The sequence below is a fragment of the Callospermophilus lateralis genome, chromosome X (assembly GCF_048772815.1).
Source record: "Callospermophilus lateralis isolate mCalLat2 chromosome X, mCalLat2.hap1, whole genome shotgun sequence".
NCBI lineage: Eukaryota > Metazoa > Chordata > Mammalia > Rodentia > Sciuridae > Callospermophilus > Callospermophilus lateralis.
The window spans coordinates 68,739,219-68,763,210 of NC_135325.1; the positions used below are offsets into that span (position 1 = coordinate 68,739,219).

The window sequence follows — 23,992 nt, forward strand, 5'->3', positions numbered from 1 at the left end:
TTTGGTGGTTCTGGAGATTGAACCCAGAATCTCATGCATGCTAGGCAAGCACTCTACCACTGAGCCACATTCCCAGCCCAATCTTTTTCTTAATTCCCTCCCTATGAACAAAATGTACATAAATTAGTTTTACAAAATCTGATCCTATTAGTCAATTTTTAAAATTCTTATTTTTATTTGGTTGTAGTGGATACAATACCTTTACTTTATTTATGTATATTTTTTAATGTGTTGATGGGGATCCAAGTCAGTGCCTCACACATATTTGTCAAGTGCACTACCACTGAGCCACAACCCCAGCCCCTATTAGTCAGGGGTTTTTTTCTTTTCTTTATGACTGGTTTTTTCTTTTCTTTTTTTCCCCCTATGGTGCTGGGGATTGAACCCAGGGCCTTGTGCATACAAGGCAAGCACTCTACCAAATGAGCCATATCCCCAGCCCCCTGCTTTTGTTCACTTGTTAGAATTTTTCCTTGTCATTAGATAACTGCAAAAACACATTGCTTCTTTTTGTTTATTTTTGCAGTACTGGGGATTGAACATAGAGCCTTGTACATGCTAGGCAAGCACAAACACTGAGCTACAATACCAGCCCAATCAAAACATTCTTTTTTTTACAATACTTTTATTTATTTATTCATTATTTTTTTATTTTTATGTGGTGCTGAGGATTAAATCCAGTGCCTTTCTTGTGCTAGGGAAGCTCCCTACCACTGAGCTATAATCCCAATCCAAACACTATCTTTCTTTTTTTTTTAATATTTTTTTTAGTTGTAGATGGACACAATACCTTTATTTTAATTTTTGTTTTTTATTTTTATGTGATGCCAGGGATCGAACCCAGTGCCTCATGCATGCTAGGCAAGTACTCTACCACTGAGCAACAATCCCAGCCCCTCATTCTTAATGATTGTATAATAAATACTTTAGCATCATTTGAAAATACTATAATTCATTTATTTTCCTATTGCTAGATATTGATTCTATGGTTTTTGCTTCTACAAATAAACATGTATATATATATATCCTTATAATCTTTGTGTAAATGCCTAAATATTTCCTTAGGATAAATTGCTAGAAGTTGTTGAATGGGTCAAAATTATGAACTTTACATATATAGATATATATATTTTAAGGTAATGGGGATTAAACCTAGGGTTGCTCTACAATTGAGCTATATTCCAAGCCTTTTTTATTTTTAATTTTTATCTTGAGACCCAGGCTGGCCTTGAAATTGTGATCCTTCTGCCTAAGCCTCCTTTGTCACTGGGATTATAGACATGTGCCAGCCACCATGTCTTGTTACAAACCAGCTTTTAATATTTGCCTGGCCTAGGGCAAGAGCACGAATGGAGGCCCACATATCACATATCAAGGAACCATGAATTGGAGTATAAAGAGAAGCAAGAAAGTCCATGCTGGTTACTAATGGTTATGAAAGAAACTATTGCTATTGAGAGAGGAATGCTTTGACAAGTTCATTTGTCTTTTCTATTACTAAGCACTTCTGCTGCTCAAATTCTCCCTGTACTCCCCAGTAATGTTTGGTTTCATTAGCAACATAACTCACAAACCTTCATGACATTGGATGCATTTACCTTTTGTTTCAAGTACGTGGAACAAGAGATAGGGAGAATTCTCCTTAGTGTGATTAATGTTAATTAGAGAGTAGATGCTTAAAGTTATTTCTTATGCTGTGGCAACACTGGGCACTGGATTCTAAGTGACACAAGTGCCTATGCCTCCCTTCCTTAATAAATTTGTTTTTATTGGGCAGGGTGGCACATGCCTTTAATCCCAGATACTTGGAAGGCTGAGGCAAGAGAATCACAAGTCCAAGGGCAGCCTGGGCAAGTTAGTAAGACCTTGCCTCAAAATAAATAAATAAAAAGGACTGGGGATATAACAGTGGTAGCGCATTTTTCTAGTATGTGCAAGGCCTTAAGTTCACTCCCCAGCAACACAAAATAGGTTTGTTTTTGAGTATTGGTAATAGGAGGTATCCTCTAAAGCATGAACCACAGAGAGAAGCCACTCTTGCTAGGGTCTAAGGATGGTACTGATTACTCAGAACACTATTAAGTATTTGTAAATGGCGTCAGCCGAGCTTTGTCTTTGACACTCAGTTAATAGAGTTATAGACTGAGGGTTTGGTCAGCCAGGCATGGTGGCACATGCCTGTAATCCCCAGCAGCTGGGGGACTAAGGCAGGAGGATCAGGAGTTCAAAGCCAGCCTCAGCAAAAGTGAGGCACTAAGCAACTCAATGAGACCTTGTCTCTAAATAAAATAAAACATAGGGCTGGGGGTGTGACTCAGTGGTTGAGTGGCCCTGAGTTCAATTCCCAGTAACCCTCCCCCCAAAAAAAAAAATTCGAGGGCTTGGCTGGGTGTGGTGGTGCATACCTGTAATCCCAGCATCTTGGGAGGCTAAGGCAGAAGGATCTTGAGTTCAAAGCCAGCCTCAGGAGCTTAGCAAGGCCCTAAGCAACTCAGTGAGACCCTGTCTCTAAATAAAACATTAAAAAGGGCTGGTGGTGGTGGTGCTGGGGTTGTAGCTACATCAGTAGAGTGCTTGCCTAGCACATGTGAAGCCCTGAGTTCGATCCTCAGCACCACATAAATAAAATAAAGGTATTGTGTTCCAACCTACAACTAAAAAATATTAAAACAAACAAACAAAAAGGGATGGGATGTGGCTCAGTGGTTAAGATTGAACTCAATCCGAGTTCAATCCCTGGTACCATGAAAAGGTGTGGGGGGGTACCAGGTATCAAGTGCCATTCTAAGTGTTTTACATACATAATTTCATTCATTCCTTATAGGAATCCTCCCAAGTAGGAACTACTGTTATTAGGCGTTGATTAAGCAACTTGCTCAAAGTCACATGCCTGTTATGTTCCTGGGCTGGGATTTGAAACACAGATTGCTCTAAAGCAAAAAGCCCATTAATTAATTAATTAATTAATTTTTTAGAGAGAGAGAGAATTTTTTTTTTTTTAATTTTTGCCGCAGTCTCTGGCTGGGCACAAATCACGAGCCACTCACAGCTTTGTAGATTCAAACAGCAATTCTTTATTCTGGAACTCACACCGGCCTTCTACAAACACGCTCTGGGGAAATCCACGTTCTCTGCCCAAATCCACTACTCATGGGCTTCTGTCTCCCAAAATATACTGTCTGACCCTAAGAACTCAAGAGGAACTCAGGCAGCAGGATACGCCCTATTCTAAACGGGGAACACCCTAATCTCCTATTATCCTAAACCGGGAACACCCTAAACACGGATCCACCCTGGTCCTTGAGCAAGGTCACCTTTCAGGAGTCCTTCCACTAGACAGCATGGGAGTACGCTGGCAAGGAAATTGTCATACCTACTTGGCTGATGGCTCCCAGCAAATTTTTATTGTTGGTTGTTCAAAACATTACATAGTTCTTGATATATCATATTTCACACTTTGATTCAAGTGGGTTATGAACTCCCATTTTACCCCGTATACAGATTGCAGAATCACATCGGTTACACATCCATTGATTTACCTATTGCCATAGTAGTGTCTGTTGTATTCCTCTGCCTTTCCTGTCCTCTATTATCCCCCCTCCCCTCCCCTCCCCTCCCCTCTTCTCTCTCTACCCCATCTACTGTAATTCATTTCTCCCCCTTGTTTTTTTTTCCCTTTCCCCTCACTTCCTCTTGTATGTAATTTTGTAAAAACCCTGAGGGTCTCCTTCCATTTCCATGCAATTTCCCTTCTCTCTCCCTTTCCCTCCCACCTCTCATCCCTGTTTAATGTTAATCTTCTTCTCATGCTCTTCGTCCCTACTCTGTTCTTAGTTACTCTCCTTATATCAAAGAAGACATTTGGCATTTGTTTTTTAGGGATTGGCTAGCTTCACTTAGCATAATCTGCTCTAATGCCATCCATTTCCCTACAAATTCCATGATTTTGTCATTTTTTAATGCAGAGTAATACTCCATTGTGTATAAATGCCACATTTTTTAATCCATTCATCTATTGAAGGGCATCTAGGTTGATTCCACAGTCTTGCTATTGTGAATTGTGCTGCTATGAACATCGATGTAGCAGTGTCCCTGTAGTATGCTCTTTTTAGGTCTTTAGGGAATAGACCGAGAAGGGGAATAGCTGGGTCAAATGGTGGTTCCATTCCCAGCTTTCCAAGAAATCTCCATACTGCTTTCCAAATTGGTTGCACCAATTTGCAGTCCCACCAGCAATGTACAAGTGTACCCTTTTCCCCACATCCTCAGCAGCAGTTGTTGTTTGACTTCCTAATGGCTGCCAATCTTACTGGAGTGAGATGGTATCTTAGGGTAGTTTTGATTTGCATTTCTCTGACTGCTAGAGATGGTGAGCATTTTTTCATGTACTTGTTGATTGATTGTATGTCCTCCTCTGAGAAGTGTCTGTTCAGGTCCTTGGCCCATTTGTTGATTGCGTTATTTGTTTTCTTATTGTTTAATTTTTTGAGTTCTTTGTATACTCTGGATATTAGGGCTCTATCTGAAGTGTGAGGAGTAAAGATTTGTTCCCAGGATGTAGGCTCCCTATTTACCTCTCTTATTGTTTCTTTTGCTGAGAAAAAACTTTTTAGTTTGAGTAAGTCCCATTTGTTGATTCTAGTAATTAACTCTTGTGCTATGGGTGTCCTATTGAGGAATTTGGAGCCCGACCCCACAGTATGTAGATCGTAGCCAACTTTTTCTTGTATCAGACGCCATGTCTCTGATTTGATATCAAGCTCCTTGATCCATTTTGAGTTAACTTTTGTGCATGGCGAGAGAAAGGGATTCAGTTTCATTTTGTTGCGTATGGATTTCCAGTTTTCCCAGCACCATTTGTTGAAGATGCTATCTTTCCTCCATTGCATGCTTTTAGCCCCTTTATCAAATATAAGATAGTTGTAATATTGTGGATTGGTTTCTGTGTCCTCTATTCTGTACCATTGGTCCACCCGCCTGTTTTGGTACCAGTACCATGCTGGTTTTGTTACTATTGCTCTGTAGTATAGTTTGAAGTCTGGTATCGCTATACCGCCTGATTCACACTTCCTGCTTGAGAGAATTTTTTTTTAATATTTATTTTTTAGTTTTCGGCAGGCACAATATCTTTGTTTGTATGTGGTGCTGAGGATCGAACCTGGGCCGCATGCATGCCAGACGAGCGCGCTACCACTGGAGCCACATCCCCAGCCCCATAAAAAAAGCCCATTTTATTAACTACTATATTTTACTAACTTCTGTGTTATCATTTATCATAATGTTGGCTATTGGTTTGAGATAGATGTCCTTTATTTTTATAGGGCTATGGAGGCAAAGTAGGATACTGAATTTTAAAAAAAAATTTTTTTGTAGTTGTAGATGCACAGCATGTCTTTATTTGTTTATTTTTATGTGGTGCTGAGGATCGAACCCAGTGCCTCAACATGTGCAAGGTAAGCACTCTGTCACTGAGCTACAGCCCCAGCCCCAGGATAATGAATTTTAAAAAATATTTAATAAAACCCAGTGCCTCATACACTAGGCAAGCATTCTTCCATTGAGCTACAACACCAGCCCCTGAATTTTTTAAAATTTTAACTTGAAACTGAGGCAATATCCAACACCTAGTTTCCTCAAAGTGGTGGCCCCCTTTGTTGTCTCTTAGGACCTGAGAAATACTGCCCTGTTCCATCTTATTCTCTATATCCTGATGCTTGGGTTTTTGTAGGTTTAGTACACTGGCAATAGATAGTAACCTGTTTTGTATTGTGACCCCTGAATACTCTGGAAATTCTGGGATGACTGCTAATGAGGCCATCAATAAGTGCAAACCATTATGTACTCTTTCATTGGTTTTCAGAGAACCCCAAGTGGTGTAGTATTTTCTCAAGGTTCTTCAGGAGTTGGACTCCTAGGATATTGCTATTACTTTGTTTCTGGTTTGCTTTTACTTGGCATCTTACCCAAAGAAGCATCGTTTCCACTAAGTGAGGTGATGTATGCCTGTAATCCCAGTGACTAAGGTAGAAGGATCACAAGTTTCTTCTGTTGTTGTTGTTTGTTGTTATTGTTATTGGGGATTGAACTCAGGGGGACTTGACCATTGAGCCACATCCCCAGCCTTACTTTTTGTATTTTATTTGGAGACAGGGTCTCACTGAGTTGCTTAGCACCTCATTAAGTCACTTAGGGCCTAGCTAAATTGCTGAGGCTGGCTTTGAATTTAAAATCCTCCTGCCTCACCTCCTGAGCAGCTGGGATTATAGGCATATGCCACCATGCCCCAGCAGCAGGTCTGAGCCAGCCTCAGCAACTCAGTGAGACCCTGTTTCAAAATAAAATAAGATAAAAGGACTGGGGATGTAGATCATTGATAGAATCCCTGGATCCTGGATTCAATCCCAAGTACCAAAAAAACAAAACAAAACCAAAAATACACCACATCATTTCCTCAATTTCTTATGAGAGAGGTTTGTTGTGACATGTATCAGGTAGATCTTTAGAGTCTTTGCTATCATGATGGCCCTGGTTGAAAGACCATGACCATAGCAGAGTGGGTACAAGTACCCACATCTCACAGAGGGCAACTGCCTCATAACTTGTTCTGCAGGCTGAAGGGGCATGAATTAATTTTGTCACTAACTATCATCTTGGGAACAACCACTCTGTGCTAGGTATGGCTCATTCCATGCTGTAGCCCAGGACTGGGTTTGTAGCTCATTGGTAGACCATTTATTTGCTTAGCATGCTCAAGGCCCTCTGTTCAATACTTGATATTATAAACAACAGCAATGAAACATTGAAACATATTCTTTTCAATCCTCCTAATAGCCTTTGAAACAACTTCATTGGATTTTTTTTTTTTTTTTTTGTACCAGAGATTGAACTCAGGGGCATTCAACCACTGAGCCACATCCCCAGCCCTTTTTTAATATTTTATTTAGAGATAGGTTCTCATTGAATTGCTTAGGACCTCATTAAATAGCTGAAGCTGGTTTTGAACTCACATCCTCCTGCCTCAGCCTCCCTCCTAAGCCACTGGGATTACAGGTATGCACCATTGGATTCTATTATTATGCCAATTTTTACAAAAGGGGGAATTGAGGTTCAGAGAGGTTAAGCCATTTGTTCATGATCATCTTCTCATTAGCAGCAGAGCTCAAAAATGGAGCCTACACAGGAGTGGAGCCTTTCTTTCTTGACCACTATTGGTTTGTATCTTAGTTGCATTAGTATCACCGAGAAATTTGTTTTTAATGCCACATCGGGCCCATCCACATGAATTCTGACTTAATAGTTCTGGGGTGAGGTCCTCAGCATTTTTGTTCATTTTTTTTTGTTTTGGTACTGGGAATTGAACCCAAAGATACGTTACCATTAAGCTACACCCTCAGCTCTTTTTAGTTTGACAGGGTCTTACTAAGTTGCTTAGGGCCTTGCTAAATTGCTCAGGCTAGCTTCAAACTGGTGATCCTCTTGCCTTAGCCTCCCAAGTCACTGGGATTACAGGCATGCTCCATCATGCCTAGCAAGCATTGGTATTTTTAAAGAGCTTCCCAAGTGTGTTTAGTCACACTGATGAACAACACTGCACTATGCTTCATTGCCTAAAAGCTTAGTGACCTCAGCTGTATCTCAGGGAACTATAAGGGACAAGGTGAGAAAATTGAAGTGAAAAGACCAGGTTTGGTAGGGTGAGTGTTATGTTCAACTTGTGTCTCTGTCTGTCTACTGTAGGCAATGTATATTCTTAAGGTAGGTGTGAACAACAGCTCTGAGGAGAGCTTGCACAGTAATGGCTCTTTCCTCAGCTTCACAAGGTAGTGCTAATGGAGACCCTCCACAGGATCAGGCTGAATGTGTCAGTTATATCAAAACCCCAACTGACAGGGAAAATACATCTTTTTTATTTTAACTCTTTGAATTACTTCCAAAAGAGAATTAAAATAACATTGTATATGTATCAGCTTTTCATAGCATTAAGGACTTAGAAACAGAGCCTAACCTAGCATATGTCCAGGTCTTTATAGAAATATTGTCCTTAAAAATTTAATAATAAAAATAAAAAGATAAACAAAAAAACTTTAAAGAAAAAAAGAAATACGGTGTCCTGTGAAATCAACAGCCTATGGTTTGTGTTCTCTCCCAAAGTAGAATCTCTAGCCAACCATCTGGTTTTTCTGGAGAGACAAAGAGTAGTCAGAGTTTTCCCCAGGATGCCACAGAATTCCAAGCACTAAGCCCTGAGGAGAGTGCAAAACCTCTACTGTGTACAAGTTTCTTCTTAGTTTCATTATTCTTCCATGGGAAGCAGTGGTACAAAATAGAAGTCCTCCAAATGTGATCTCTGGTCCTGCAACATCAGCATCACCTGCAAATTTGTTAGGAAGGCAAATTCACAAGATACCTGAGTGGCTGGGCTTGTGGCTCAGTGGTAGAGAAAATAAAATAAAGGTCCATTGACAACTAAAAAAAAAAAGATATCTGAATTAGAAACTCCTGGAGATAGGACCCAGTAAACTGTGTTTTAACAAGCCCTCCAGAAAATGCTGATGCACACTAACACTTGAGGATCACTGGTTATAAAAGTGAATGGAAGCTGGGAGCAGTGGCGCAGGCCTGTAATCCCAGCGACTTGGGAGGCTGAGGCAGGAGGATTGTGAGTTCAAAGCCAATCTCAGCGAAAGTGAGGTGCTAAGCAACTCAGTGAGACCTTATCTCCAAATAAAATACAAAAAAGGTCTAGGGTTGTGGCTCAGTGGTTGAGTGTCAGAGTTCAATCCCCAGTACCCGCTCCAAAATTTAAAAAGTAATAATAAAATAAAAAGGGCTGGGGATGCTGGACGTGGTGGTGCACGTCTGTAAACTCAGGGTCTCAGAAGCCTGAGGCAAGAGGATGTCAAGTTCAAAGCCAGCCTCAGCAACGTAGTGAGTCCCTAAGCAACCCAGTGAGACCCTATCTCTAAATAAAATATAAAAAAGGGCTGGGAATGTGGCTCAGTGGTTAAGTGCCCCTGGATTTAATCTCGGTACCAAAAAAAAAAAAAAAAAGTGAATGGACTAGGGGTGTAGTTCAATAGTAGAGTGCTTGGCTAGCATATGCAAAGCCCTGGGTTGAATCTTCAGCCCTATAAAAAAAAGAAATAGAGACATCAGACAGGGAGATTTAAGTTCCAGTTCCATCACTTACTGTGTGACCTTGGACAAGTTATTTTTTTTATCCCTTTCTAAGTCAGTTACCTCATCTGTAAAGTGTAGCTACTCATGTTCTCATCTGTAAAATAGGTACTCTCATGGGATGCTGTGTATAGAACACTTAACACAGCATGTGGCATAAAGTAAAGCAAAGTAAGGATTCAATAAATGTTGGATACACATTATTATAAATAGGGACTGTTCATTTCCAACAGGATTGGGTTCCTTCAGAAAAAGCCCTAATTATAAGTTTAAGAACCAAATAGCACATCTTTTTTGCGGGGGGAGGGTACTGGTGATTGAACTCAGGGGCAGTTGACCACTGAGCCACATCCCCAGTCCTAGTTTGTATTTTATTTAGAGAGAGGATCTCACTGAGTTGCTTAGTGCCTTGCTTTTGCTGAAGCTGGCTTTTAACTCTATCCTCCTGTCTCAGCCTCCTGAGCCACTGGGATTACATGGGTACACCACTGTGCCCAGCCAAATAGCACATCTTAACAACTCCATGGGATGGGATAAAAAGTTTTTCATCTACCAGTTTCTTCACAGAATCATGGAACATAAAAGTGGGAAGGAACCTAAAAAGCAATCTAGTCCTACTGTCCCATTCAACATCACAATGGTTCTTGAAATAAATCCAGAAGCATAGCATCAGGAAAGAAAGTAGAAACTAGTATCTTTATTAAGGGTTTCCTGAAGATGGTGATTTGGAGAGGATGGAAATTATAGCCTCTAGGTGGTTGTAGAATTTGTACTCTTGGTGCAGAGTCTCAGGCATGAAGTTGAGATTCAAGTACTGAGAGTGTTCCAATGTGGTGCAGGACATGGAATAGTGATCCCTATGTTATTTCTCTACGTCTAGCTGTGGGTAATGAATCCTTAGTGCTAGAATGCTAATAACATTGAATTACAAATTTCAAAACTATTTAAAAAAGCAAAGGGTTGAGACCTTATTAAGTGAGAAAATGAACATCAGCACCAGCCATGTAAATGTAAGGTAGTAAATATCTGTTACCCTAGAAACCAGAAGTATAAAGGTAGCTAGGTACTTTGGTGACAGTTTCCAGGGTAATTCCTCCCACATACAACATAAGAGCTTTGCTATTATGTTAACTCTTTCTCTACAAGTCCACTGGACTTCTACTTAGTGTTTTACTAATGCCTCCCTCATCCCTAAAGACTCCCTCTCTGACTTCCCTATTTTTGTTACTGGCAGTACCATTCTCCTAAGTACAATCATCAAAACCCTCACTGTTAATCAGCAAACTGAAGGGCCCCAAAAGTAATGTGTATCTTCAAACCTAAGAAATAGAGTTTAGAAAAAAATTGACACATAAATCAGGAATGATAGACTCCTCAATTGAAAAAAATTAAAAAAAGAAGAGTAGATGAAACTAGCCATCTGTGACTCTTCCCAGAAGCAACTTCTGGTAAATACAATTTGTAGATATACTGCAGATGAGATTAAGATGCTTCCCAATATCTCACCTGGGAGCTACCAACCTAGAGTGTAATTCATGTAAGATGAGCTGTTACCTTGGCAACTGTGACATGTAATGAGGATAGGAGGTAGGTGATATTGTAATGACAGAATATTTTAGTAACTAGTTAGAGATGATGGAAAAAAGAACATTGGAGAGTCAGTGTTTATGCCGTACTTTTCAAGTAACAGGATCACTAGTCTGGTAGACATGTTATAAATAACTCAATCAAAGAATTCCCTCAAAAGCATACAGTTCAAGCAAGGCACTGTGACACACACCTTTAATCCCAGTGGCTTGGGAGGCTGAGGCAGGAGGATCACAAACTCAAAGCTAGGGGCTGGGGCTGTAGCTCAGTGGCAGAGTGCATGCTTAGCATGTGTTGAGGCACTGGGTTGGATCCTTAGCACCATATATAAATGAACAAATAAAATAAAGGCATTCTGTCCATCTATAACTAAAAAAAAAAACACATAAAAAAATTCAAAGCTAGCCTTAACAACTTGGCAAGGCCCTAAGCAACTTAGTGATACCCTGTCTCAAAATAAAAAATAAAAAGGGTCAGGATGTGGCTCAGTGGTTAAGTATCCTTGGATTCAATCCCTGGTACAAAAAAAAAAAAAAAAAAAACCAAAACCAAAACAAAACAAAAAACCCAAAAACATGCAGTTCCATTTGTTCAAATGATGAATGTCCTGATTACTAGTTTGGTTTCTCAGGTAATGTTAATAGCTACTAGGGATGATTATAGATAGTAGATAAGAATATTTCTATCACTGGAAATGATATTTCTCACTGGTACTTGGTTTGTAAACAAGTCTCCTGTAAATCTGCTTAGTGCAAGTTAGTTCCTCAGAATCTAATCATTTCCACATGAATTGATAAAATCTAGTTCTCAGAGTCCACACTATGGGGGCTTCTCCAAGATTCAGCAATTCACTTTTTTTTCTTATTGTCAGTATAATCCATGTCCACTGTAGAAAAATTGGGAAGTACAGAAATGGAAAAGAAACTGATAAATGAATCATCCCCTAGTCCACTATCCAGAAGCAACCACTATAAGTATTTGCATATTTCCTTCTAGTTTGTATTCCAGTGCATTTTTTTTTACAAATTTAAGATCATACTGAATGGGTGCAGTGGCACACACCTGTAATACAGCGTCTCCATAAGCTCAGGCAGGAGGATTGCAAGTTCAAAGCCAGCCTCAGCAATAGTGAGGCATTCAGCAACTCAGTGAACCCTGTCTCTAAAACAAACAAACAAACAAAAAAACCACATACTGAATGTACAATTGTTTTGTAATATGAATTGAAATGCATTCTGTTGTCAGTTATTTATTTATTTATTTTTGTAGTGCTGGGGATTGAACCCAGGGCCTTCTGTATTCGAGGCAAGCACTGTACCAACTGAGCTATATCCCCAGCTCTCTGTTGTCATTTATACAAAATTAGAGTAAAAAAAATTTTTTCTTTGTTCTTTTCAGATATAAATGACAGTGGAGTGTATTTTGACATACACGCATGGAGTGATTGTACATGATGTAGAGTTACACTGGTCATTATTCATATATGAACATAGGAAAGTTATTTCTGATTCATTCTACTGTCTTTCCTATTCCTATCCCCCCTCCCTTACTTTCATTCCCCTATTTAATTTTTATTTTTTATTTTGAGACAGGGTCTCACTAGGTTGCTTCCAGTCTCACTAAATTGCTGAGGTTGGCTTCAAACTTGCAACCCTCCTGCCTCAGCCTCCCAAACTGCTGGAATAATAGGTGTGTGCCAGTGTACCCAGCTTACTATGAAAATTTTAAAGGCTTTTTGATTGTAATTGCTTTCCATGAAAGTTGTATCAATACTGGCAGTGTATAAGAGTTTCTGCCTTACTGCCTGTGGTCTACTTTTGGGAATATCAGTTCTTATTAAAGCTTCACCAATTTGATGAAATAATATTACCTAATTGATACACTGTTCATGTTCTGTTGTTACTAGTAAGATACAACAAATGACTTTATTGAGCATTTATATATTAATTTCTGCCCAGGTATGATAGTGCTGGCCTATAATCCCAGTCACTTGGGAGTCTGAAGCAGTAGGATCACAAGTTTGCAGTCAGTTTTGGCAATTTAGTAAGACCCTGACTCAAAATAAAATTTTAAAAAGGGGGCTGGGGATGTTGCTCAGTGGCAGAGTGCCCTTGGGTTCAATACCTATTATCACAAAAAAGAAATAATAAATTGGAAAAAAACAACATTTTTTTTTCCTGTGAATTATTTCTCCATGCCTTTGTTAAGATCTCTCCTGGGGCTGGGGATGTTGCTCTGTGGTAGAGTGCTTACCTAGCAATGCATGAGGTCCTGGATTCAATTCCCAGTACAATCAAAAAACAAACAAACAAACAAACAAACAAAAAACACCAAAACTCTACTGGGGCAATCATGCTTTCTCCCCCTTCCATTTTTTCTTTTTTTTTGCAATGCTGAAGATTGAACCCAGAACCTTGCACATGCTAGGCAAGTGCTCTACCCTGAGTTACACTATCAGCCCCTTTTATTTTTTTAAATATTTTTTAGTTGTAGTTGGATACAATACTTTTATTTAATTTACTTATTTTTATGTGGTGCTGAGGATTGAGCCCAGTGCCTCACATGTGCCAGGTGAGTGCTCTATGGCTGAGCCACAGCACCAGCCCTATCAGCCCCTTTTATATATTTATTTTTATTTTTTGATAGCAGGGTTTGAATCCAGGGGTGCTTAACCACTGAGCCACATCCCCAGCCTTTTAAAAATATTTTGTTTAGAGACAGCTGAATTGCTTAAGATCTGGCTAAGTTGCTGAGGCTGGCTTTGAATTTACCATCCTCCTGCCTTATCCTCCCAAGCCACTGGGATTACAGGTGTGTGTCTCTGCTCCTGGTTTATATAAACTATTTATACAAAAAAATGACCCTTTTTATACTTTATATTTACTGATATTATTTAATGTTATTATTTGTATTTTTCTCATATAGATGCTCTTGGTTGATGGAGTAAAATTTACCTACTTGATTTTTTTCCTACTTTTTAAAATATTATGATGTTCTTATCAAAATTTTAGATGTATAATCATCTATATTTTATTCTAAAACTTTTATGGGTTTTTTTTTTTTTTTTTTTTTTTTTTGGTACTAGGGATTGAACTCAGGGGCACTCGACCACTGAAGCCACATCCCCAACACTATTTTGTATTTTATTTAGAGAGAGGGTCTCACTTGCTTTTTTGCTGAGGCTGGCTTTGAACTAGTAATCATCCTACCTCAGCCCCTGGAGCTTCTGGGATTAAGGTGTGCACCACTGGACCCTGCATTGTTAGATTTTTTTGCCCCCTGTACTGGGGACATTCTATCACTGAGCTACACCCCTTCTTCATTTTTATTTTTGAGACAGGGTCTTGCTACATTGCTGAGGCTGTCCTCCAACTTTTGGTACTCCTGCCTCAACCTCACAAATTACTGGGATTACAGGTATGCGCCACCATGTCTGGCTATGGTTTGAGATATAATCTCACATATTTATTTAGCTTCAACTAATGAGACCAGGGCAAAGACCAGGTAGCTGATTATCAAAGAAAAGGAAATGGGTAGATAGCACTCCCCATCACCTGGTTGCTAACAGCCTGGGGTGGGGGAAGGGTCACACTTTCCAACACAAACAATCACACCCTGTGGCTCTCTTCCTGTGGTTTTTGTAAAGTAGGCTTGAGAAGAAAGGAAAACTGAAATCTGTAAAGGTGCTGAACACCCCCAGCTCTGGGCTTCCTCTTCTCTGGAGGAGTATCAGTCTCTCTCTCATTCATGCCCCCCCCTTCTGTTTCTTAAGTAAAATTTACTTTTTGCTCTTGCCTTGGTATTTCTTGGGTGCTTAATCTTCAACACAGGGGCAGAGGGGGCGAATGGAAACGAGGACCTGATTCTGATTTTCAAGACCGGTTTCACTAATTCAACTGGAATTTCAGTTGGTGTGTGGTAATGGGGCTCAAATTTTAATATAGGCATCATATGGAACGCTTATTACAAATTCTGACATTACAGAGAAAATTACAAATCCTGATATGACTTCCCCTGAGATTTTGATTCAGTAGGTGTGGGGCTGGGAGTTAGGAATCCACATTTGTTCCACTCACCCCAGTTGATTATGTTGCAGATGGGCCCCTGAACATATTTTAAGAAACGTGTGCAATATGTGGTATAGCATGCCTTAGTACAGAGGCCTGTCACCTCCCATCTGAATGACTGCAGCAGCCTTCCTCACTTCCAGGTCCCCACACTCTAAAATCCATCCTATAACATATACTAGAGTTCTCCTACAGAAACATTTCACAAGAATCCTCTTTGGTAGCTTCCTATTGTTATAAGAACTAGTTTAACTCCTCCTCATCCTAGCACCAGGCCCTCCATTATCATCAGTCCTGTATCAGCCAGATGGCAATGACTTTGTTAACAATCCACCATCTAGCTATGCCTGCCTCTTCATAGCCTTGTACACATATTGCTCATTCCTGCTTTCATGCTGCAGCCCTTACCTTCTCCAAGATTATTCATATCTTATGCATTCAACTCAATTCTCACATTCTAATTCAAGTCTCAGATTCTATCCCTTTCCTGGCTACCAAGATATTGGCTGCTTTTCTAGAATTGCCGATGCTCCAGTTGTTGTGTATTCTCCTCCTGTGAGTTTTGTCTTGCCAGTAACTCACACTGTCCTCCAGGATTTGGTCTGTCTATCTATGCCTCATATCCTCTAGCCCAGTCCTAGGTGTGAGGAAAGTGTATGGAAGGACCTGTTTAATAGAACAAACTAGCTCTAAGTGCCAAATACTTTTAATACATGTTAGAAATAACTTTGCTGCCAGCAAACTATATCACAACAAAGAGAAATCTCCAGAAATTTAAGGAAAAGATTATCTTGGTTCCAGGTCTTATTTAATTCAACAATATTGCTTATCACCTGTGACATGTCTATTTATTGACTTTCCAGTTGAAGAGTCTAACCTTCCCTATAGTATGGGGTATTTCTTTCCCCTGTTGCAAATGTAATGATTTCTCCTTTCTTGAAGAACATGTTTTATCAGATTAAATAAATCTAAATGGGTTAATGGCTAAATAATTACATTATGGCTTCCTTAATCTCTTTTCTCTTTACCCCTCAGGGCTCTGCCTTCTTGAGTGACTGATCTACTTTAAATGAGTTTGCTTGGATGCTGGGAATGGGTGGGGATGAAGGAGGAAATATCCATTCCCTTTCAGTAGACAAGGTGGAATTTAGTTCATCAGGTAATTATCCAGCTCCTATTGGACACCTAGCTTTGTGCTGGGCATCAGAGAGAATGCCCAGATGAGAAATTATAAAGGGGTACAAGGGCATGGGAAGGAGAAAAAAGGGAAAGAGGAGCAAGGAGTAGAGTTGACAATCCACATAAAAGGGAACTGGAGGAGGGATAAAAGAGCCAAACTTGCATTCTCTGGTCTAATCTCACCTGATAGCACCATAAGGAGGATCTAAAAACTTGAAAAACCACATAAAAATAAATAAATAAAATAAAGGTATTGTGTTTTTCCCCAACTATAAAAAAAGTAAATGACCTCCCCCCACCCCTTTAAAGATCTATATGTGTGGGTGAGTGTATGCACACACAGTATATAAAATTATTATTTTTGAGGTACTGGTGTTCAAACCCAGGGCCTTGTGTATGCTAGGCATGAGTTCTACCACTGAGGTACATCCCCAGCCTCTAAAATTATTTTGGAATAATAGCTAGGATTTATTGTGTGCTTACTCTGTTCTAAGCACTTTGTAGGTATCAACTCATTTAATTTTCATCATAACCCTATGAACTAGGTATAATTATTATGGATTTTTTTTTTTTTTCAGATGAGGAAACAGGCATGGAGCTCAAGTGCACACAACTTATAAGTGGCAGGTGTGACCTTTGAACCTTAGCCCCATTAACTCAATGTTTGCTATTATTTGAAGTTACTGGGCTCTGTTTAACTTACTACTGTAGTCACTAGGGCTAATGCACTGCTTTGCACCTAATAGTCATGGTATACTTTGAGTAAATAAAGTGAAATATCGATAGTAAAGTACTTCCCACTTAACCCAATTACTTTTTTTTAAAGAGAGAGAGAGAGAGAGAGAGAGAGAGAGAGAGAGAGAGAGAGAATTTTTTAATATTTATTTTTTAGTTTTTGGCGGACACATCTTTGTTTGTATGTGGTGCTGAGGATCGAACCCGGGCCACATGCATGCCAGGCGAGCGCACTACCACTTGAGCCACATCCCCAGCCCTAACCCAATTACTTTTAAGCATAAACATCAAATGTCATTAAATGTAGATTCACTTTGCTGTAAATTTTGTATTAAAGTAATATGCGCCATATATGTGTGTGTGTGTGTGTGTGTGTGTGTGTGTGTATTGGTACTGGGGATTGAACTCAGGGGCACTTGACCTCTAAGCCACATCCCCAGCCCTCTTTTTTATTTTATTTATAGAGACAGGGTCTCACTTAGTTGCTTAGTGTCTCGCTAAGGTGATGACTGTAAAGCAATATTTCTTTACAGCATACACGTGTGCCTACTTCATTTTTCTTTTACTCATTCGGCTGGGCTTCTGAACCCTTTAAACTTAGGGGGATAGAAGAATCAGTGGGTGTGGTCCAGGTGCTGGTGAAAGAACCATCACTACCTGGTTCCTTCTGAATTTTGTAGTTGTAGGGGAAAAAAACCGCTCCCTGAGGGTTTATGATTTAATAGCCTTGAGTGGGATCCACTTAAGAAACCTGGTTTACCTTGTCAAAAGTTTTAAAAAGAAAGTTCTGAAGCAACATAAAATAGAGATGCCAGGCACGGTGGCGTACTTCTGTAATCTCAGTATCTTGGAAGCTTGAGGCAGGAGGACCAAAAGTTCAAGGCTAGCCTGAGCAATTTTAGAGATATCATTTTTCAAAATAAGATAGAAAAAGGACTAGGGATGTGGCTCAGTGGTAAAGCTCCCTGGGTTCAACTCTGGGTGCCCAAAATAAAAAATAAAGGAGAATGAATGCCTGGAAAATTCTACAGCCCAGAATGGGAGTTTACTAGTGGTTGGGTTTTTTGAAAACCTTCTTGTCCCTCGCATATAGGACGCCTGCAATTCTACCATAAGAAAATCATTCTTTGGCCAGATGCTGCGGCGCATGCCTATAATCCCAGCAGTTTGAAGAGTGAGGTAGGAGGATGCAAATTCAAAGCCAGCTTCTGCAATTTAGAGGCCCTAAACAACTTAGCAGGTTGTTTCAAGACGCTGCCCCCCACCAAAAAACAAAACAAAACAAAACAAAACAAAACAAAACAAAAACCCCAAAGGGTTGGGGATGTAGCTCAGTAGTTAAGAGCTCCTCGGTTCAATTCTTCGTAAAAACAAACAAAACATTCTTTGGGTTGAAAGAGTTAAAATGAACCATTCCTGTGATGGGAAACGCTGTTAACACTAGCGCGAATTTTTTAAATCACTTTTCTAGGTTTAGAGGACTTACCAAATGGGACCAGGCAAAAGAAGCAGGCGGTGGGGGGAGGGGAGGGGGGGGGAGGGGAGGGGAGGGGAGGGCAGGGGAGGGGAGGGGAGGGGAGGGGAGGGGAGGGCAGGGGAGGGCAGGGCAGGGGAGGGCAGGGGAGGGCAGGGGAGGGGAGGGCAGGGGAGGGGAGGGGAGGGGACTTGTAGAGAGAAGTCGGCGGGCCTTTAGGATATAAATACTTTTGAAGCAGGTCCCTGGAGCAGTCCCTGCAAAGAAGTGTAGTGTTCTTTCCTAGTCCAGCGGTTTGGGACGGCGGCTCCGCCCGCGTGGGGAGGAGCCCCGGTGGCCGCTGCTGCCCCAAGCAGGCTGTGACTCTTCCTCTGAGGCAGCGAGCCAGGCCGTCCGCTGATCTTTTCGTTTGCCGCCTCAGATTACTAAGAGAATTTATTAGTCACGAAGGGAAGGTAAGGCGGGGAAGCCGGGGGAGGATAAGTAGCTCGGAAAACCCAGTTTAAGCCTACTGGGCGAAAACCTGCTCACAGCGCCGAACTGCCCATGGGGCGGGATATAGAGGCCCGAGGGGCTGCGGACAGGATCCGAAAGTGGCTGCACAAGGGTGGCATCCAGTCTGCCCAGCGTCTGCCTGTGCTCCAACTCCTTTGTTCCCCCCTTCCCCACTTCCGGGCCTTTTCTGGCTGTGCAGTCCGTCCCACGTTAAGTCGTAGACTTTCCTGGGGTCTGCTTGGTTAAGCCTTCTTACAAACACGTGCGGCCAGAGCTTGCCTAAAGAGGGGAATGGATGTGCTGGCTGGTGGGGGAAGGAAGGACCTGTCTGCGTGTACAGTGGTGAACATTTTGCTCCAAGGGTATACTTGGCCCTGCGCAGTACAGAGCTTTCATGTAGTCTAAGTAGAACCTCTTTGAGCCTTGGAGGTAAATAGCCATTGAAGCCCTGCAGGCTCTGGGGCCCTTTCTGATCAATTCCTGAGGTAGGAATGAAGCATTTGTAATACTTTTCTTTTATAAAGGAAAACACGCTAACGTTTATTTACAGGGAAAACCGTAAGAAGAGAGTAATCTTTCTGTGAACAAATGCCCACTCTGACATTAAGAAACAAATGGAACTCACTTTGACAGGTAAAACCAGAGTTTTGAGAGAGACTAGATTCCCTGCGTTGCCAACTTCCTTCTGGGTTCTTATCTTTTTTTTTTTTTGTACCAGAGATTGAACACAGGGTCGCTTTACTACTGAGCCATATCTCCAGCCCGTTTTATTTTTTATCAGTTTTAGTTTTGAGACAGGGTCTTATTAAGTTGCTTTGCTAAGGCTGGCTTTGAACTTGCAGTCCTCCTGCCCCAGCTAACTGAGACCCTGGGTAGAGTCCAATTTTAGACAATGTTTGGTATTTGGAGGAAAATACTTAGATGGACAAGGACCCTGTGCTGGGGTACAGGGCAAAAGAATCACAATCATGGAAATCACCAGTGAGAGGATCCACATGCTCCCCAAAATGTCCTAGTGTTGTAGCCTAAGGATAGCTGTCTTCAAATTCCTCATTTCATCTGTCCTTTAACCAACCCCCAAATAGTCCTATAAGTTTCTTCATCCTTCCTACTTCCCTGCCAGCTGGAGGGACAGGACCCCTTCCTGTAGTCAGGGCTTCAAGGCCAATGACCTCACCCCAACCAGACCATTCATCCTTTGTTTCCTGCCTCTCTCTGGCTTTTGCTCTTCTCTATGTTAAATACATTTTTTCTCATCTTGAAGAAATGATGATCAGAGGTCACATACTTTAAAAAATTATTTTTAATTGTAGATGTACACAATACCTTTATTTTTATGTGGTTCTGAGGATTGAACCCAGTGCCTCCCATGTGTAGGCAAGTGTTCTACCACTGAGCTACAACCCAGCCCCAGGTCACACACTTTAAAAAAAAATTTTTTTTTTTTTTAGTTGTAGATGGATACAATACCTTTTATTTTATGACTTTATTTTTATGTGGTGCTGAGGATCGAACCTAGGGTCTCACACATGCTAGGTGAGTGCTCTACCACTGAGCTACAACCCCAGCCCACGAGGTCACACACTTTTGATAGTATTAACAGGTGGTCCTGGGTGGGCTATGATCTCACCACACTGCAACAGACACTCATGCAGAGTCAGGAAAGTGTGTGTTATTTTTTTTTAAATTAATTTTTATTGTAGGTGTGTGTGTTATTTTCTAAATTTCCACAATATATCCTCACAACACTTGCCTCACCAGTTTTATAGGTTGGAGATACTGAATCATGAAGAAGCCAAGTGACATGCTTCAAATCGTAGCCTGAGGAAAGGCAGTGACACACATTGAACACCTGCTGAACACTTCATATACATGTATTCTCACCACAATTCTGAAAGGTAGGTGTTGCCATTCCTGTTTTTATAGATGGTGATATTGAGATACACAGTGCTTAAGTAACTTGCCCAAAGCCACACAACTAGTGAATGGGGCTAGGATTAGAAGATGGCTCCAAAGCCTATATTCTTTAGTTTTTCTTTTGGCTGTGCTGGGAATCAAACCCAGGGCTTTGCCTGAGCTAAGCAAGTACCCTACCACTGAGCTATATAACCCCAACCCTTGAAGCCTATGTTCTTTTTTTTTTTTTTTTTTTTTTTGAAGGGGGGTGGTGGTACCGGGGATTGAATTCAATCACTGAGCCACATTCCCAGCCCTATTTTGTATATTTTAAATTTAGAGGCAGGGTCTCACTGAATTGTTTAGCTTTGAACTAATGATCCTCCTGCCTCAGCCTCCTGAGCTGCTGGGATTACAGGTGTATGCCACCACACCCAGCGAAGCCTGTGTTCTTTACTGTGACATCTTATTGCCTCTTGCCAAGGAGTTGAATGGAGAATATTAACACCTGAACTATGGACCAGCTTAAATATATTCTGTTGGAAATTTGAAATAACCCCAAAGTAATCATATGTTGAGACAGCTACTTTCTTTAGTACTTTGTAATCATACAAAATGGTGTATGGAGTAAAATATCAAAGTACCATGTCAACATTCTTTAAGTTATTTATCGATCATGGCAGCTGTTTAGCATTAGTAGAGATCTTCATGGAGAGATCCTTGTAAATAAATCCATTGCATACACTGGACTTTAAAATACATTGGGCGGGGAGGTGCAGTGGTGCATCCCTATAATCCCAGAAGCTCTGGAGGTTGAGGCAGGAGTATTGCAAGTTCAAGACCAACCTTAGCAACTTGGTGAGACCCTATCTCAAAAAATAAAAAGGCCTGGGGTTGTGGTAGAACACTAGCATAGAATGGTTGGGGTTTGAGTTTGATCTCTACCACTGCAAACACATAATACAGACTTAAGCTAACTTAAGCTAACGTTGGGACAGCATCTAAGGTATAGAGCAATGGCTAGAAGGTAACTTCTTAGCAGATCAGTAGGTTGTCAGGTCAAATCCATTCAAGTGTTCTTAGTACTTAAGGAAGGTATTCATTCACACAGCAAGGACAGATACCCTAAAGTAAATAGGCAAAAGGACAGAGCCTTTTTTTAAATTGTACCAATGATTGAACCTAGGGACACTTAACCACTCTGCAATATCCCAAGCTCATTTTATTTTAGAGACAGGATCTCTCTAAGTTACTGAGGCTGGCTTTGAACTCACGATCTTCCTGCCTTAGCCTCCCTAGTTGCTGGGATTATAGGTATGTGCTACCAAGCCTGGCCAGAGCCCTATTTTTTTTTTTAAAGAGAGAGAGGTGGGGGGGAGGGAGGGAGGGAGAGAGAGAATGAGAATATTTTTAAAATATTTATTTCTTAGTTTTTTCGGCGGACACAACATCTTTGTTTGTATGTGGTGCTGAGGATCAAACCCAGGCCACACGCATGCCAGGCGAGTGCGGTACCACTTGAGCCACATCCCCAGCCCCCAGACCCCTATTTTGGAGGAAGAGAGATTCCTTCCTCTTTATGTAGGAGCCTTCCACTTGTGTTCTCAGTCATCTGTTTTAACTCTTCCATCTTTTTAACTCTTCTCATCTTAACTCCCAATGTTCCTTCCCCCTCTTCCCTGTGTCTTCAATATTGTCTCTCCCACTCAGTTCCTTGCTGTCTTTAAAAACATTGTGACAGATATTAATACTTACTGAAGAGCTTTTGCCCAGGTACTGGACACTGTGCTCAGAGCTTTATAGATGTCATCTCTATTTCATCTTCTGCTTTATTTTTTACTTTATTTTTGAAGTGCTAAGGATGGAACCCAGGGCCTCATTCATGCTGGGCAAGCACTGTACTGCTGAGTTACACCTCCAGGAGTAATTTTATTATCTTTCTTTAACAACCACCATATGAGATAGGTATTGTTATTATCTCTGTTTTACAGGTGAAAAAAAGGGAAGGTCAGAGGGAATACTTACCATGCCACCTATCTAGTAAATATTGGAGTCAGATAGCCCAGGCCAGGGCTGTACTCCAGATGTCTGAAAGCCTTGATGTGTTCCTATTGCCCACCATTTCCCATTGCTCTTTCTCTTCTTTTTTACTTTTTTCCCCCCACCCCTTAGATTTAATAGGATGTGTCAATCCTACATCAAAGGCGCCTCTGTATCCTCCATGGCTCCACACGCTCCTGGTTCTCCTTCTGAGTCACCAGTGTCTCTTTTTGCTCTCTAAATGTTATCTTTCCCCCAGGTTTTGTCATTGGCCTTTTGTTCTTTACTCAAAACTTTCATTTTATCTTACAGCTCATACTTATAAACATTTGATCTAATCCCTGGTTCTGACTTCTTTCTTGGCTTGTATTCCTTCTCTACTTACTTGCTATTTCCATTTGGATATTTTCCTATCACTTCAAACTCAACATAAACTTGGTTTATATTGGCCTCCTTATTTCATCTTATTTCTCTACAGAAATCCTCTATCAACTCACTGTTGCCTTCACAATAAAGTCTGTATTTTATGCAGGCATTAAAGTTCTTTCAAATGTCACTTTGACTTGACTTTTCAGCCTCATTGCTTCTGTTCCTTGAAATGAATTACCATTTCAGCCAAACAAGTTTACCTACTGTTCTTCAAACATATAGTTTACTTCCCCACCATCCTTTAAGACATGCATTGCCTTCCTTCCTGCTCTGTGTAGCTTTTCCTGAGAACTCACCAGGAACCAAGCATTTTGTGTTATTTTCTAGTGCCTTTCCTGTGTTGGCATTATTATTATTTTTTTCTACAAGGGTTTGAACCCAGGGGCGCTTAACCACTGAGCCACATCCACAGCCTTTTTAAAAATATTTTTGAGACAAGGTCTCACTAAGTTGCTTAGAGCCTTGCTAAGGCTGACTTTGAACTCAAGATCATCCTGCCTCACCTGAGCTGCTGGGATTACAGGTATGTGCCACTGCACCCAGCTCCTGTGTTGGCATTTGATCTCCTCAATTAGATTGTAACCTTTCTAACTCCTCAAGTATCTTAACAGGTTACCTTGCACATAGTAAGTACTTAATACTACTAGTTAGTTGATTGGCTGTTCGTTGAGAGGGCAGAATAGAGAAAAGGAGAGACTACAGAAATGTATCGAGAGTTGAACTCTTCCCTGCGTAACAAAGACTATATTTTCTTCATCTCTTTATTTGGGCTTAAGGCCTTGCCTTTTATGTGCTAAATCACTTGTGTTCAAGAGGCTTACTTTACTGAATGTTTACTCTGTGCCAACACTGACTGCTAGGTGCTGGAGAGTTCCATAAGAATGGAGGAGGATTTGCATGTTGTAATTTATTT

General features: G+C 40.8%; 1 protein-coding gene across 8 annotated transcripts in view; it reads left to right on the forward strand.

Moving 5' to 3' along the window:
• The first annotated feature begins 18,454 nt into the window (after positions 1–18,454).
• Trmt2b (tRNA methyltransferase 2B) overlaps positions 18,455–23,992 on the forward strand; it is a 53,605-nt gene continuing 48,067 nt past the window's right edge. For 7 of the 8 annotated variants that reach the window (XR_013154631.1, XR_013154630.1, XM_077106661.1 and 4 more), the window contains exons 1-3: positions 18,455–18,674; positions 19,265–19,347; positions 20,476–20,612. The gene's annotated coding sequence lies outside the window, so the exon portion shown is untranslated. The remainder of the gene's footprint in view (positions 18,675–19,264; positions 19,348–20,475; positions 20,613–23,992) is intronic. The other variant, XM_077106660.1, reaches the window with a different exon arrangement.